Below are 17,435 nucleotides of genomic sequence, written 5' to 3'. Positions count from 1 at the left end.
GTACTATTTCACATTAAGAAACATGATCCAGAACAAAAGATACAGGAAAGAAAGCATACAGAGAGACAATTAGTCAAGTAAACAACTTGGGAATGATTGCTGGAAGAAACAGGTTTGCAAGAGCAGAGAGAGGGAGGGAGGGAGGATTTGGCAGCAGAGACTGGGAGACTGTTCCAGGAATAGGAGGCAGCATGAAACAAAATGCAAAGCTGAGAGTAGGAGGAAGAGATAAAGGGAGGAGTGCACAAGGAGTCAGAGGGGAGTAGGAGAAAATGACAGCTCACATCGCTTAAGGAGGCAGAAACACAGCGCCTAAAGACAGAAGGTGCCTTAGACATTAGGTCTAGCTTGCCTACTTTTAATAAACATAGGTTCTTTAATAATCAAAAGAAGTAGGGTCTATAAAAGTCTTAACAGCTCATCTTCAAAGACGAGTTCCAACAGACACACACTAGCATGCTTATAGCTTATGTATTTAATGCTGACAGAGGAGGGCTCAGAGTCTGCAAGGCTGAAATTCACCCTGTCTTGCAATATTCCGGACACACCACAGCATTATTTCCTCCACATCCTGACTAAAGCCGCAGCTGATTTGGTTGCGAAAATCTAATACACTTGCAGTACTAAGTGCACTCATCCCTTCCCTTTGTCCAGAGTGAAGCATTCAGGAGCAAAAGGTGGCAAGGAGTGCACTTGGACAGAAAAGTTGCTCAAACTGCATTCTTACAGTGCTTTCTGCAATTTTCATTGTAAACCATTTCCCATACAGATACAAAAGCAGCATTAGCTAGCTGACAGTTAGTTAACCTAAAGAATACGCACAATAAAACATCATAAATGCTGACATTTCATCATTAATGCTGAAATCTCAAGTCCAAATGTGCTAATTGATCTCAGTGATGTAACAGATACTTCATAGTTTTCAGATCACTTAACACTAAAATCTTGGGCACAGATGTGATGGGAGAGAAACAACCGCATTTAGAGCATTCAAGTAATTCAGACTCAACTTTGCAGCAACACTGTAACTAAATAATTAATGCTTTTTAGTAGCCCCAGATCAGAACAACACTGTATTTCCAGACAAGATTTTTTCTTCTTTTTCTACTCAACACTGCTGTAAAGGGGAGAGAGCAGAGGCAGTCCGGATATCCAAACTCTCTCTTATCTTCTCCATTGTAGCCAAAACACAAGCGTTAAATAATTTTTAGCTAGACAGCAACTTTGAAGAGCTACAATTATGTTACTAAAAAAGTACACTGTGATAACCATATTTTAAAATTTTAGACATTAAAGTTAAATGCACATTAATTTTAACTCTTAATTATTTGGTCTACTTAACTCACATAATTAATTTGGTAGCTGGAATATAAAGATTACAGCTTTTTGGAAGACGTTCTCTTTTCTTAAACAACAGAGAAATGAAGCCTCTACTTGGACTATAAAACTCAGTCTTGATTATGAACCTGAGCTAGTGTTTCTGCAATAATCTGAAAAGCTTTGGCTTTGTCCTCACCCTCCTGTGAAGCGCTAAGTGGCTTGCAGAACATCTGTGATTGCAAGCATTAATGGACAGTGCATTCAAAGGATGTGCTGACATCTTGATACCTGTAGTAAGAATCCTACCCTGGTGCTTTTACGCTTATTTTTGCCCATACCCCCTGTATTTTCCCAATCAATTTATTTGGTACAACCAGGCAGCACCACAGGGCAGCTGCCAGCCACTGGGTGCAACCCAGCCTCCTCTGCCCAGCCAGGCACTGGCTTCGCTGCCTGACTCCCCTCTCAGCTGAGGGAGGCACAGGAGAATGTGGAAATCCACCAGTTCCTTGCACCCCGGCCAGGAGAGCAGACCTGCACATCCTCCTCCTTGGCCACACAGCACTGTCAGTTTGACAAATGCATTGGCCATTCCAGCCCCAGGAAACCCACCAACGTGGCTCTCAGTTTCAACTCCTGGTGTCCCTCTCCTCAGTGGGGCAGTCCCTAGGCAGCAGTGGCAACAGGTAACTCTACCCAAGTAGTGCCAAGGAGCCTGTGTAAGGGTTACCAACCCGTACGTAACCCTCATTCAGGCACCTCCAGAGCTAAGACAGGGTGGCAGTTTTCCAACTCATTCCTGCACATGAGCTGAGGACCAAATTTTGTCCTCTCATCTAGACACCAATTTTCCAGAACATTCAGAGAGGAAGATTTCACAGCTAAGACAGAAGCACAGGCTCCATGTTCAGGAAACCAACACAGGGATATTTCAATGGCCTTTTTGTCTTCCTTCTCCCCTTGTACAGTTACAGAAGGGGAAGAAGGAAAAGCAGCACTATCATGGCAGGTAAAACAGGGTGAGACATTAAAATCTTCAACTACCCCTTTGTTCACTGGTCCACACGATCAGAAATATGTTCAAAGACCATTTCTGAGACAGTGAGAGCTCTTCATGTACCTTCTGGGAGGGAGCTAGACATCATCCTAAAAGCTAGGGAATTTGAGAAAAAGTCTTGTAACTTGATGTGGTTACACATTTACCAAACCCCATCTGTAAAATGAGAATCACGTTACACAAAGACACTGAGCACTGATGCCTCAAGAGCACTTTTTGAACTTAGCAGAATGGACTGATACCCTGACATTACGTGGATGAAACACAAACTTCAGAACAGTGATAAGGGTAGAATTGCCACCGCTCGTTGCTCTCCTGCAAACACTCCAGAGAATGAGACCTAGGACAGACAGAAGGTGCAAAATCCTCTGGCAGCAGTCAATTAGCAGAAGGACTGTAACTCAGCTTGGTTTGCTGACACACAAAGATTGCTCCATGGAAGGGGTGAAAATTCTCTTCCCCTCCACTGCACTTGCCAGGCTCTCACCCCTTTCTTTTTCTTCACTGCTGGTATTTGCATCAAACAGAGGAACCATGCTCCTTCAGCAAGGGCCACCTCAGAGGTTAAACTACTAGTAATGGCATTTAATTTATATGGAATGGGGAAGAGAGTGAATTTATTTTAGGTCAAATTGCTTATAAGAAGAATAACCTTGGACTCTGCAAGTGCTAGGAATACAAATAAGATGAGGTATTTGAGTTCTCCACTCTTTTTAGAGGTCCACTTTCCTTCATGATTCTAAACAGACTAATGTCAACCAACCAATTCAATGTATGCAGGCTGAACCACCGTCATATACCCTACCCCTAACTGCCTTGCCAGGTTGTCCCAGAAGAGACACCTTATTCTATTGCCACTGCTTACAGAAATCCAAACCAGAGCAACTGTACATGTATCAGTGGGAGACACTGGAGGTCTGCATTATGTTCTCTCCCACATCCTCCACCCCTTTGCCCCAGAAAAAACCTTTACACAAATATACTCTACACTCAGAGTTTCAGTAGAAAAATGATTACTTACGCTGAAATGAAGCACACAATATGGAGTGGTCAGGAAGTGCCACGGAAAAGGCTGAAAAGCTGCAAACACACTAAAGCAGAGACAGATGAACTTCTCCATTTGCTATTTTTCAGTTCTAAAAAGGAGGGTCTCTGCAAAACCTCAGCTCACATATGGGGGTATAAAAAAAGCAAGATTACGCTTCCTCTGTTATACAATACCTAACTTTACAACCTTTTTTCAGAAGAAGGCATCACACTGGATTGAAAGCAGCTTTTGAAATGGTAAGCAACAAAACCAAATCCCTTTGAGGAATATTTTGCATTAAAGATAGCTTCAAATTTGCAGTGAAAGAGTCCAGCACCAGCCATATTCTGAGAACAATGTGTGCTCTCTCTCTGCAAGCCCCTGGGCCTGGCTTGCTGGCTCTATAGTGAGTTTGTTATTGCCCTAAGGGAGTATTAGATAATGAAGAGCTCTGAGTTTTCCTTTCACTTCATGCCTGGGCTCATCCTAATGTGTGTAAGTAGGCTTAGTTTGCAGACTTTCCTTCTCAACCTCTTCCCCCTCCTATTTTCCAGCAACCCAGCAACATTTTTTATAAATGAACACTACAAATTGCCTCTCTTGAAACAAGCTTATTGAATTTATCACCTTCTTCACAGTGTTTCAGAGACTAAAACAGGTTCCCAGCTTTCAAATACACCCAAGTGCTTTTACTGCACTTCATGTCTCCATCATGAAGCATCAGGAAAGAGGCACCCCACAGAGTGATAACTACTCAAGTACCTGCTCCAGTCCAGCTCTGCTCTACAGGTGGCACTTCATGCTGCAAGAAGCAAACTTCAGCAGGGCCCAGGTATGTGGAATGAATAATGACAATGGAGAAACGTCTATACACACTGGAATGGTAACACCAGGCTGAAACGTCTATACACACTGCATGGTAACACCATGCAAGCAGACCTCAACTGTGGTTTTAGGCAAACAGCTACATCCACTCACGAAATGCCTCTGAGATGCTGTAACATTCTACTGAGCACCTAAAATGGTTATTTCATTATGAAGGAGAGCAGTGGGATTAATGACTTTTTCTTCTTGTATTTCATCTAAGGTGAACAGACCTTATAAATCATTTTTGGATAGTTTAAAACCATGGAGATGGTTTTCATTTAAAGATAATTTTGAGGTTTATAGCAATTTCTTTCAAATCTTCAAAGCAGAAAAGCCACATAGGAGGTTGTCTGGCAATTCCAGTGGTGTGGCAAGACCCAAGATTCCTGGAGTTAGCAGCTGGTCAACCTTTGACAGGACAGCTCTGTGCTGGCTAAACACTCCTGTCAACATACACCTTTTCATTATCTCTTTGGGATTCTGGAACTGAATGACCTATGGAAAGGCCAGATCATAACACCATATGTAGAAAATGTCGCTGCAATTTTAGCTCACCTAAAACATACGACATCACTTTAGCAGAGACCACCAATCTTCCTCACTGTTGAACTGAAGCTGCAGGAGTAGAGAAGAAGGGCAAAGAAGGGAATTTCAGCTTGCATCTCCTCTTCCATACGGTCATACTGCAGAGGGAAGGTTTTAGACAGCAGGAGCCATGTCTACAGAGTTACTTACAAAGAAACCATCTGACTACATTCATTACTGTTACTGCAAGAGAGTATGAAAGGAAAAAAAACAATGACCCATAAAAGAAGAGCCCTTTTGAGAAGTTTCTGGCCTGTGCTCCAGGCCAAGCTCTTGCTTCTTGCATCTGCAGTGTTCCGCTAAATTGCAGAACCATCCATACTATCAGCATGAACTTAACTGGTTAATTAAAAAACATTTTTAAACGCCTAAATTCTGTTCAGTGTGACTTGATCAGGAGAATGGCAGCTACCTCTCAGCTTGAGGATCAAGACATTTCTTAATGACTAGAAAATCCTTGGTGCTCCAAGCCAATCTCATTTACCAAGGAACTAAAAAATGGAAATCAAACACATCGTTAACCAAAGGGTCATCTTCTACTAGTCTGTGGTGAAAGGAAAAAGAATATATATAAACATTTCCATTTCTAAGCTTTCAAGTTGCTGCACATTAAGTTAGCACAACTAGCTCTGCTCTTGAGATGCAAATGAGAATTCAGATTGCTGTGTGACAAATCACTAGAAAATCTGGTTGCATTAGTCCTCAGGGAACACAGAAGACATCACATGATATTTAGAGTGTTCTATATCTGTAATCGCTCTAATCTTTACAACAATTTCATCAGTTACCAATATTACTGGTATCTGTTCATCTTCCAGTCATGTACCCAAGACATAAAGTGACTATGAAGGGTCAAGGGAGTGTCTATTTATAGTGCAGCATGAGCTGTAGCCCAGGCAAAGATGTGAAGCTCTAATCAGCTTCCTTGTACTGTTTGAGTGCATTTGTGAGACACCAGCTCCTCACAGGCCACAATTTTATCCTCCTCCAGCACATTTCAGAACCTGAATTTAACAGCAGCAAGGTTAGATGCAGAGACTACCTATCAGGGAGAGAAAGGCAGAGCAGAGAGAGGAGGAGGAGGAGAGGGAACTAACAAATAGCTTAATGAGCAAGGAATGAAGCATGCATATCAGTGTGAGATACAAGCCCTGCCAACTCCACTTAGTGCACTGCCTAATACAGTCACTGAAGAGCTGTTCCTGCATTCTCCTCTCAAAGCACTGCCCTAGCAGATGAATGGCCAACAAGCACCCAAATAGCAAGGCATGAAAGAAATCAATGCTTTCTTGTAACAACCTAAGTAACAATTAAATAAGGAATAAGAAAGGTAAGTACAGACATTCAAATTCCTACCTTTAAAAGTGAAATCCTCAAGTGAAGTTACTCTCTCAAAGGCGGTCTGAGAGTCAGCAAACCCAAGGAAAGATACAGAACCAAAGAGAAACGAAGAAAGCCTGAATGCTGTTCTTCACAAAAGCATATATAGAGCTGGCTTTTCTGGAGAAGGGCAGCTGGGTTGCACAGTTGGTAGATGGGTGAACCATTATTAGTAGCAGTGGCTGCCTTCCCTTCACTCAGTGTTGCCACAGTCTCTCAGATCATTTTGTGAACCTAAGGATGCCAGACTCTGAAGTGCAGACAAATGGAAAATGTAAATAAATTTGCACTAAAAAAGAGCACATCACTGCTGAGCAGAAGCACTATTAACCACTAGCTGGTGTATCACACTGCAGCTACAGGTGGGTAGTAGGCAAAGCACAGTCCAACACAGACAGTCCAAAAGCACAGGCTTCTTCTCCCTGGAAACGATCTTGCCTTGCAGCTCCTCTCTGAAAAGCTTCCATGTCACTCCCTGAAGACCCAGGAACAGTTAAAGTAAGGAAGACAGTGTGCAGAGGAAGGTAGAGAAGCATGGTCCAGCACTCAGACTGTTACGGCACATGGCAGATTTGAGATGCTCCTTCACGGTGGGGATACAGCTCCATTCCTTCCTCCTCCTACACACTGTGCATCTAATCACGGCAGGGTGCTGAACTCCATTTGCACGGCAGACAATGGGATCTGGCAGCAGTTCAAAGGCATTTCTAGCAAAGTGACTGAACGAGCTCACTGCTGGCACGGGCAGACGGGAATGCAGAGGGAGATGCAGAGCACACTGCTCGCCTCCCCTTCGCTCCCCAGGCTGCATGGGCAGATGCTGCACAGCGGGCAGCCAGTTCTCCTTTTGTTCCAGCGGCAAGAGGATCGAGGAGGAAACCAAGAAGGTACTGCCACAGAGAACGACAGCGCCTAAACCCGCAGTGAGGTAGAGCGAGGTGGGGGGCAGGGAGGGAGGGGAAGAGGAGAGAGACAGGGAGAGAGGAAAGAGAGAGCTAGACAGGCAGAAGGAAGGCAATCAGGTGGGCAAGGGGGGAGATGGGAGGAAGGGAGCCCACAGACAGCAGTGCCTGGCACCCTGACAGCTTGCCGCCAGAGTTCGTCTTTTGAAGCTGTCACAGGTTTATGGATGCCTCCAGACTGACAAGCTGACAAGACAAGGGAGACTACACTCATCAGATGTATTCAGCGGCAGTAAATTGGCTCTCTTGCCCTAATGTGGCTTGCAGTTTCACTCACTGAAATGATATCATGGGGGGACAGGCACAAAACAACCCACCATCACAGTATACTCGCACACCACTACTGGAATCTGGAGACTGTAATAAAACTGCAGAGGGACAAGGAAAAAATCACTTTCTTGCACACCACTAATAAAAAATTAACATGTTAAAGGAATGAATGCACAAATCTGAGATTATGTTCTGTCCCTATCGAAGCATGGTTGGTCACAGTGGTGGTGGTGGAGCTAAACTCTCTTTATACCCCTGAAAGACTGCTACAAGAGGAGCTCTCTACTTCAAAACATAGTAGAAAACCGTGTCCTCCTAGAGGAGCAGAGAGGCAAGCAGGAAAGGACCACAGCAGCATACTCTGCTCTTTGAAGATGGAATACCCTAAGTATGCTCAAAGTTGCATCCGTTCCCAGTCAGGGTTTAGAAAAAGAGGGCTTTCAGACAGGATGACACACTAGCACACATCTCTGGGGGAGTTTTTTTAACAGGAGTTGACTGTACACCACAAACACTTCTGTAAGAATACAGTGAAAACTTAATGTGATGGAACATTATAGGGTACTAGAGAGCACTCTGAAGGAGGCCTGAACCTCAGTGACTCAGGTGCTATTTCTAAGTGAACAAAGCACCTCCTTCGAGTTTTATCCTGACAGTTACAAGCTACAAACTAAAACCAGAAACAAGGGTCAATTATCAGGCTCTTGGGGTTACCTATTATGACTTAACCTGCTTTTACAGAATGTCTAGCTTTTTCCAGTTAAATTGACCAGGTAGCTGCAGCAACGTCTGTCTCAAAGGTATTTGCTACCATCCCATTGCTCCAACAGGACAGAAACAAGTCCTGTAAGTTAAGGTAGAAAAAGGTTTGTATTTTTGATTGTAAATAGATTATTTTCCTTTTGAATTAACAATAAAACCAATTCAGAACTAATTCGATTATCATGTATTCTTTCTGTCCAGTAAAGGCACAATGATTTTGCTCAGTGTTGTTTAATCCTAGAAGATATATTACAAAAACATTGCAAATTACATATTAATAAAAAAAGCACACAGATGTTAAGATATTTATTGCTAAGCAGAGAATAGAAGACAAGGTGCCGAGGGATCAGGATTACACACATAAAACTCGTACTGCTGTCCTCATCAATCAACAAAGTTAAATGGATGTTGAGTACCTCTGAAAAATGTGGTTTCCACATCTAACAGAGACAACTCTCTATTCTGCCTTGTTTAACAAAAGAACTTCTTATATTCTTGTCATGCTACAGTGCAGCACTGCAAGTTTGCAAGCCTTTCTGTGAACTGCAGATGGATGATACTGACAACAATTTTCATTTATACATAACCTAAAACCATGCAAATTCTTAGCTTCCAGCTTCCATCTATGCCAGTAAACAAACCCTTCCCATCTGAGCTGCAGTATGCAAAAAGCAGATGTTGGAAATCTCTTGATGCTCCACTAGTCACAAAGATGACAGAAAATCCTAACTCCATACAACAAAACTGATGTGCAGAACAATCAAGACTTTCATGATGAGCTTTTGTCATACACTTAATACATTTTTCTCTAGCCTCCAGTGTTTTATAGCTATTCAGGTTTATTTGACACTTGGTGGTAGTTTTTTCAAATGTAGTCACTTAGGAAACGTTAGAGAGAAGAATTACTGCTGCTCCATGTATATGAAGACAATAAACTTTTGCCTTCTGCCTAAGGTGAGAAGTATCTCTCTCAAAGGCTACATTCCTTCCCCTCCATCCTCCCTACCCAAACCTCCCACACACTTCTCCACTCCTCTGCAACTCCCAGAACTATTCCACACTGTCCCCCTGATCAGTGGCAAGCAGAGAAAAATTTAGGTCAATTGCTGTTGAGCATCGGCTGGAGGCAACAACATGAAATATTCCTCACGCTAGCAGGTAGATGTAGTGAGATTTCAGTTACGTTTTCCTAAAACTACCCTGGCAGGATGCAAACTGTAGTTCTGCTCAGTATCACTTTGTGGTAACTATCTCCAAACAGCCCTGGAAATAAAGAGGGAAATGCTGGGTGCTGTCAATGCAGTTAAGAGACAAGCCTCTACTGCTGCACACTGTTAAGTACAGCCTCCCTTTCCCAAACAGCTTCCCTGGTTATGAAGACTCAGATAACCATGTAGGTCTCTCTTTAACATTCCCTGTGTTGGCTATGATATACAATAAGGCCTTTCTGACATGATTTCATGATCTTTGTATTCGTTACTCAGTGTATTTTAATCATCATCGTGACAGCAGAGGCACAGCTGCAGAATTACACACTATCGGAGCAGAAGTTTTCCACCAAGATCAGCAGACTATTTCTATGGGGTCCAAGGAAGGGTAATCACAAAAAGTAAACCAATAGTACCTTAAATTCACTGCTAAGGTGTCAATATCTTTGTCAGGCAATGTCTGTAAAACTATATATGAAAGATTTTAAAAGTAACTTTTATTAGCATAATGCCCAGCAAAACGAAAGCAAACTCAAAATGTCTAGTAATGATTCAGATAAAAGTCTCTCTTCTGTCACTGGCTGAAATCACATGCCCACTGCAGCATTTCTGGAGCAGCTTGTACCTTTCCTCTACTCCTAATGCTCATGATCTGGAATACCTTTCTGCAAACCAGAACCAACTATTCAGAGAAAGAGAGGCCTTTTAGAGTCTCTATATCCAACCTAAGAATGCTGGTTGTTACAAAAACATTAACAGTATTTGTGGTATTTCCTCCTTACCAGGGTCATACTTTGTAATAACGTAATTTCCAAGATACTGGTTAGGCCCAAATCTCTTGCTCTTCTTTGTACCAGTGGCTTAAAAGGATTTATTGGCATGAAGATAAGGCTGTTTGAAATAAGTGGCCTTAGTTTGTAAATAACCTGATCTTTGGAAATTAAACAAAAAAAGGAGCAAAATCCCACTATCCAGGCAAATATGCTAACAGACCTATAAAGAAACCGGGGCTTCATACCTCAAGAGACTTTATAATCCTCTCTGAAGTCCCTCATTTACTAGGCTATACTACAAGGTGTATAGCTGGGCCTTTACAATGACTTTAAACAGCTAGGCAAAACACATTTTTCATGCCCCGGCATGTCAAAAAAATGTGCTTTTCCATCACATGTTTTTCAAAATACCTCAGGTTTAGGATGCTATTTGCACTAACAGTATTTGAGAAATGGATGGGGCCTAAATGGCTCTAGAACTACCAAGACATCACAAGACATGTTTGTTTAGTTTACATTCTTTAAAGAATTTTCTTGATAAGCCTTATTTGTAAGCCACCATGGCACAACAGCATTGATAGTGCTATCCCTGAACAATTCTTAATCTCCAAACAGAAGTACACAACAAATCTAGCTTGGTTTACAGTAATGTGCCAAAAAAAGAATTTCTCACCCAGTTCTTCTGTCTCACACAGACAGACACCAGTCTCCTCTGTGCACAGATCTTGTCCTCCAGGGCTCTGCCCACTTTACCACATTTTCCAGGTAGAGACAACACACAGGATATGCTGTAGCCAGTCCCATAGATCTTGAAACTGTCACTGAGCCAGTGGACCAAACATGCCTGTGTGTAAATTTCACTGGAAATGTACTAGCAACAAAAGATCACTACTGAGGTACTTTAATACTGCACTATATACCTGAAAAAACTAGATTTCTTTTGAATTCTTCCATCCTTACTCAACCATGTATTGATAAATATTCTAAACAACCTTAGTTCTTCTCAAAAAAGACACTTGGATACAAGGAAGATTTTCTGGGGGTCACCAAGGGAGAAGGGAAAATTTCTCATTCTCTTTAGCAGCCACAGAATGGCTAGGAGAAGATTTAAGGATGCGTTTAACTCAGCCAATATCTAGTTGTTAACAGAGGAACAGCTTCCTGTCCTGAACTTCCCCTTTAACTGAGGTTAACAGAGTTCCACTCCATAGCACAAGGAAGACTACAGTTAAACCCAACAAGAGCTTATTGGCTTAACAAGGCATGTGAACACTGCCAGATCTGAGGCAGGGATGGGGGCTGAGAAAAGGGATGGACCTTGCAGCCCTGTGTAGGCACAATCTGTTCAGCTCCCGAAAGCTCATTTTTATTTGCACAGATTTTGGTACATTTCTAGCCTGCGTCAACATTTGTGTTGTCACTGATGGAATCTACCCTACCTGAAATTTAGCTGAAGACAGCTATATCATACTATACTTTTTTCTTGGACCTGCCACTGAAACAGAAACCAAGACTGGTTCTTGAGAAGGTCTTCAGGAGATAAGTGAGCCATCAAGCACCATGTTTGGAATGAAGTGCCCATCCAAGAGATGACAAGAATTTCTGGGGCCAGAATAAGCACACAAGGGAAAACCTTTCTGTTCATTTTCAGTGAAATAAAGGAGCTTTGTTATAGGTACCATTTATAACATCAAAACTTGTGAGCATACAGAGCAAGCAAACTTTCATCTGTCCCTCTAAGGAGCGGGAGGTGTCAGGACCCTGAGGGCACCTTAACAGCACAGACCAGTTTCATGTGGGACCTCCACACACCCATGCTGCCTATAGTCCTGCAATCCCTATTTAAGCTCAGGCTTGAGCCTTTGCTCTTTGCCTTAACTTTGCTGCAGGTGTAGCTGCCTGTAGCCTTACCTCTGGTCCCATCTCCTGGACTGATTTAGGCTGTAGGCAGATCGGTAGATTTAGGCTATAGCTTGCACCCAGTCCTGCCTTTAGCCCTGTCTCCTGGGTGGACTTTGGGCCTATGCTGTAGCTTTGTCTCCAGCTCTCTCTTTTAAACCCCTGGATGAAGCCTCATTCCTCCATCTTGCCTAGGACTGCCAACAGACCCTGTTACTAGCACCCCGCTCTGCCAGCTGTACTCAGACCCTGTGGGACTGTACCCCACTGGGGAGGGAACTGCCTACAGTGGGGTCACCCTTACCTCCTGGCTTGCCTCAGCTCTCAGCCCTTCCTGTGCCAAGAGTGGTGCATAGTGGTTGCAGGAACAGATTAAAAAAAAAAAAACAAAAAAAAAAATGGAAATAATATTCATCTCTTGTAACTGTTGACTAGACCGGTCCTTTCTGGGAAGCCTTCCAAGTTGTCCATAATCACAACCAAAGTTGATTTACAAGCCTTTAAGCATAGCTTTAAGGACAGACCTTGACAGTCTGGTGAGGTCCTTGGACCAACAGCTTTAATGCCAGGTACAATAAATACAATCTAAGAGACTAACAGAGTTTTGTAATATATAAATGCATGAATCATTTTGTGGAAGGTGAAAGAAAGGAAGAACATGTGTTTGCATTTATAGGAGAAAACTTAATGGTTATGTGCTACTTTTCCTCTTCCATGTTAAAGTAGGGAAAAAGCTCTTGAGGTATTGAACACAGTAATCCCCAACCATAAGATTATACTAATTCATAATGCACGGCAAGAAGGGTGAAAAGGGCCAGAGTTAAGCCATTCAATTGACAAATAGATGATACATTCAGAAAAGAGGAATATGCCCCTGCCAGAGCACCCTAAGTCATGCCCTTCTGCTTTGTAATTAATTTTTTGTCTCTGTTCAGCTGTGCTCACATTTCTTATCTCATAGAGGAACTCCAAAACCCGCTTGGGGACAACCTAAGCTTATATGGAGGAAAGAATACTGAAGTTAGCAGGTGTTGCTAATGCAGGCTGCTAGCCTTACACTGAGTAGTGCCTACAATTTGAGACATTTCATTTTTGTATTCATATTCAATACTCAACAGTAATTACTGCCTCAAATTATACTTTACACTTAGTAGTGCCTATAATTGGAAAGACTTACTTCATTTTTGTATTCATCTTCAATACTCAACAGGCTCACCTTCAGGAACAGCCAGCTCTTAAGAATGATGTAAATAGTAACTGGCAAAAATCCACCACTAACTTGCCAGTTCTCTTGAACTTCATTCCAACAAACTAATTAAAATGGTTAAGACCAAATCCTGTCCAAGCATTAGAATTCATCTCGGTTGCATAAACGTGGCATGATGTCATGAAGACACACCATCTAAGTAAACCAGCATACTTCTGGAGATGTTTCAATGACAGGACCTCACTCTTCTGAGTAGATCAATTCCACAAGTTTCAGAGAAACTGGTTACCATAACGTGCTCCAGACAAGGAGATGAAGAACGTGACTGCAAATCAATACCTGGTAGACAAGTCCTTACTAGACCCAGCTGACAGAACAAAGTAGACAAAGGAACCAGTGAATATATAACTGAAGAGGATTTATTTGTCCCTTTGCTTCTGCTATGAGTGAACAGAGTTGAGATATTTCACAGGAAAATGAAAGCTTTTAGGAACATATAGGTTTATTGAAAACTAAAATATCGCAGACATTTTGCAGCTCACTCTCTTTTTCTGTAATTTACCTGTGGGATATAACTGGCACTGGCATTGAAGGAAACATTAAAACATTACAAACCTAAAAGAAAGTATTGCTAAGGATGAACTAATCACAGGTTAGCACTAGGAAAGCCCAAAGTCTGCTTTTAAATTAGTAACAACTTCCAGTTTCCAATAACTCTGCTTTTATGTACAGTGAAACAGGTTCTGCATGGCCTATCTAGCTGTATATTCTAATGCATAGTCTCCTTTCCATTTGCTGTCACCTCTCATTTCTACATTTTTGCTATCTTTCCCCATTTCCCAGCCTTCATGACAATGAAATTAAAGGTGCAGTGGCAATTTACTGTGGCTGTACCTGAAATCATTCTTCTCCTTTTGCTGTTCTAGCTCTGATGTCACGTACACATCAACATTAGTTGAATACACAAAGTACTCCATTAATATTTTCATTCTCTCTTATTATAAGTATTTATTTTCTCATCTGAATATTACACCAAGTGTCTGGAATTACACAAAACTATTCAAGCTGGACAAAATGCTCTAACGTGGTCGTTACACTCATTCTACTCCACCACAAATTTTCGTTTAATTTATTGTTTCTACTCGAGTCTGAGAAAGTAGCCCTGGCTTCTACTACCACTCTATTCCCCACAACAATGCACTGTACATACAAACCCCTTTATTATGTGTTCAATTTAATTTTTTTCTCCATTACTAGTCTCTGCCAACAGCACCTGCAAAATTGACAACAAGCTCACAGGAGAAAGGAATTACTATTTAAATCACACTGGAAGAATAAGCTATGAAACCAGACACACCAGCTACACAGATCCTACCTCTTTTCCAGCCCTCCAAAATCATGTTATCCAACCAATGCCTGAGGACCCTTGTCTACTCATAGCTAGGGAGAGAAAGGATAGAGCTGCAGTGTGAGTGGAGCTGGAAGAGGCTGCCAAAAGAAAGTGGGAGCTGCATGGAGACTGGCTCTGGAGGAAATCTTTCATTTGGGCAGCAGTATCAGAATTGTCTATGGCTTTCCACGAAGATTAGGGTTAAAGTTCAGCTTCCGGCTGACAGACAGAGGAAGGTTAGTGCTGTAGCATGTGCAGGGCTCAAAGAGTCTGAAGTCCTTGTTGCAGCATGTCCACAGTTTCTGTGCACTGGAACTCAGCATTAAGTAAAAGCTCCTGCAACTTTCTTCTTCTAAACCCAGTCTACCTGCACAATGAACATGCTGTTTCGTCCTCCCTTTTTTTCCCTCTGCTTTTCTGCACGTTATGGCACATGAAGCTGTAACAGTCTGCTCATATCAAACAACTTGACATACCCACATAAGTGAGGACACTCTTCAAAAAGTATTTCAACCAGACTTGTCCAGCACATGCACAAAACCAAATCATCTATGTTCTTTCCAAGAAAAGAATCGAGGAGCCTTTCAGTGGAGGTAAGACTTGACTACATCATCCCTCTTCTACTGCACCAACTGTAGGAACTTCCACTCTCTTACGATGGGATTGGCCTTTTTGCAAATATTAGGCAATTATCATTTTATACGATTTATGTATATATATATATGCATGTATGTATATATCAGGCACTTCCACAGGACTTTTTTGCTACAATAGGCTGCAGTATTCAAATATCTGTCCTAAATGAACTCCACAAGAACTACCTTCCTTCACTATTCATTCAGACAGAACTGAGGGGAAAAAAAAGCAGAACTCCTTTCCTTCAGCACAGAATTTAGACCAACCCAATATTTCTATTTTTAATTACATTTATGATATTTCCTGTGGGTATAACTCATGAATGCAGTTCCAGTATGCTTGGAGCAACGTAAATATAGTAATTCCCAATGGGATCTTACAGCTGTTATGCACGGCTCAGAGATTCTGTGAAATGCAAAACCTGAGACTTTAAAAGCTTTTTAGCCCACATCCTTCCCCATTCCTTTTCAAAGGCAGAGTTAACGGATACTGAACAACACTGCCCCAGATTTTACCCACAAGGTATGGAAGTAGTAACTCCATTTAAATACAGTAATATTTAGGAACAAGCAACCACCTGGTCCTAACTCACTCAGGAACTACATCAAAAATTCCTTTCTGATACAAATTAACTCTTATCTGGCACTTCATGCTGACAACTGCGCACCTGGAAACAAGACACACAGTACTGCTTCCTCTGCAAATCATTCTAAAGAGAGGAAGGAGAAGTGCAACTTCACACTGCAGCATGCAAGTCTAGCCTCCACCTGATTCCTTGCCTCTTATTTTGACATGAGACCACTCAAGTATGTTCTTCCCCTTACCAAATCTGAAGATGTCAGTACATAAAAATGCAAAAGATTTTGCACTTACCTCTGATCACAGTCTGGTGAAGGAAAAATACTCATTGGCTGCTTCTCTCAGGAACCATGCTCTGTTTTAAAATAAATAAGAAAGGAAGAAGATTTTAAACAGCTCTTCTCCCTTCCCTAATGTTCGCATCCATCAGTGTTCGTAAACATTTACTCAGCAGGCGCACCTTCGCTCTCCAGAACCAAGGTAATGATTACATTACACTAACCATGGCATGAGGACAGAAGGAGGCCATGACAACAGCCTTGTTGGCACTGACTAGACCATGACGTAGGATTGCACTGCGGCAGCCTTAATTGTGCAAGAGCGAGAAAGAGTGCAATGAGATGAGAAATTACAAGTGCAGGGATAAAAAAGATCCCAACCAACAAACCAGGAACCTGGGTTTAGAGGTAAACCACAAAGAAAAAAGACAGCTCACAGAACAAGCAAATGTGGTATGAGCCGAGAGAACTGGACACACCAGTATAGTCCTAATGGAATTTCTTACATCTCTTCATTAATATTGTTACCTTTGAAACAGTCAACAAAGCAAACTATAAGACGCTGTCTACTTTAGTCTTGGCCACAGCTAAGTCAGTTCAGTAAAACTTCAGTGGTGTGACAAAGCCTGTGTAGTCTGTTGCCAAAGCCTTTTAGAGTCAGGACCATGAGGTATACCATGAAACAAAAACAAACCGAAGGACTAGTTACGCCCTTCCTCCACTCCCCTACCTGGCTAGTGATCACACAGAGGAAAGTACTTTGTGAAGCTAACTGAAGCTCAGGAAACTCTGTGTGTGTACACAGTGAGAGCGTCTCAGTGGAGCCACCAAAACCCTGAGGGAGGGAGGGCACAGATTTGAACAGGGTCGGGGCTAAAAGACTAATTTTACTATACCTGTCAGACAGCCTCTAAAGGCAGCTCTTCTACATCAGCTGTGTCTCAGATACACAAGCACTCTCCTGTAGCTCTCCTGCTCACACAGACCTTGATTCAGCAAAACCTGACCTTTGAGTTTCCAATAATCTGTAATACCTCTAGAGCCAATTAGTAAACAAGCAAGAGCCACACTTGCGCTGCTTGTAAATATAACCAAGTCTGCCCAGCTCCCTGTCCTCCTTGCAAATTTGCAAGAGCAAAAATTTTCTCCTTACCCTTCCCCAGCCTTTCTCCATACACAACTTTGCTCTTTTATTTGACCCAAAATTCTTACGTTTCTTCACTTAACATTTTGAG

General features: G+C 42.1%; 1 protein-coding gene across 8 annotated transcripts in view; it reads right to left on the bottom strand.

The window, feature by feature from the left end:
* NDST2 (N-deacetylase and N-sulfotransferase 2) overlaps window positions 1-17,435 on the bottom strand; it is a 136,694-nt gene that overhangs the window by 36,640 nt on the left and 82,619 nt on the right. For 5 of the 8 annotated variants that reach the window (XM_062639489.1, XM_062639536.1, XM_062639498.1 and 2 more), the window contains exon 2: window positions 16,217-16,277. The gene's annotated coding sequence lies outside the window, so the exon portion shown is untranslated. Of the gene's footprint in view, window positions 1-16,216; window positions 16,278-16,369; window positions 16,508-16,728; window positions 16,892-17,435 lie in introns of those variants that run through there. The other 3 variants (XM_062639516.1, XM_062639528.1, XM_062639482.1) reach the window with 3 other exon arrangements.

Source organism: Pezoporus occidentalis, unplaced genomic scaffold (genome assembly GCF_034315485.1).
Source record: "Pezoporus occidentalis ecotype Australia unplaced genomic scaffold, CSIRO_AGI_Poc_V1 ctg116, whole genome shotgun sequence".
Lineage (NCBI taxonomy): Eukaryota > Metazoa > Chordata > Aves > Psittaciformes > Psittacidae > Pezoporus > Pezoporus occidentalis.
This window is presented reverse-complemented; position numbering and strand designations above follow the sequence as displayed.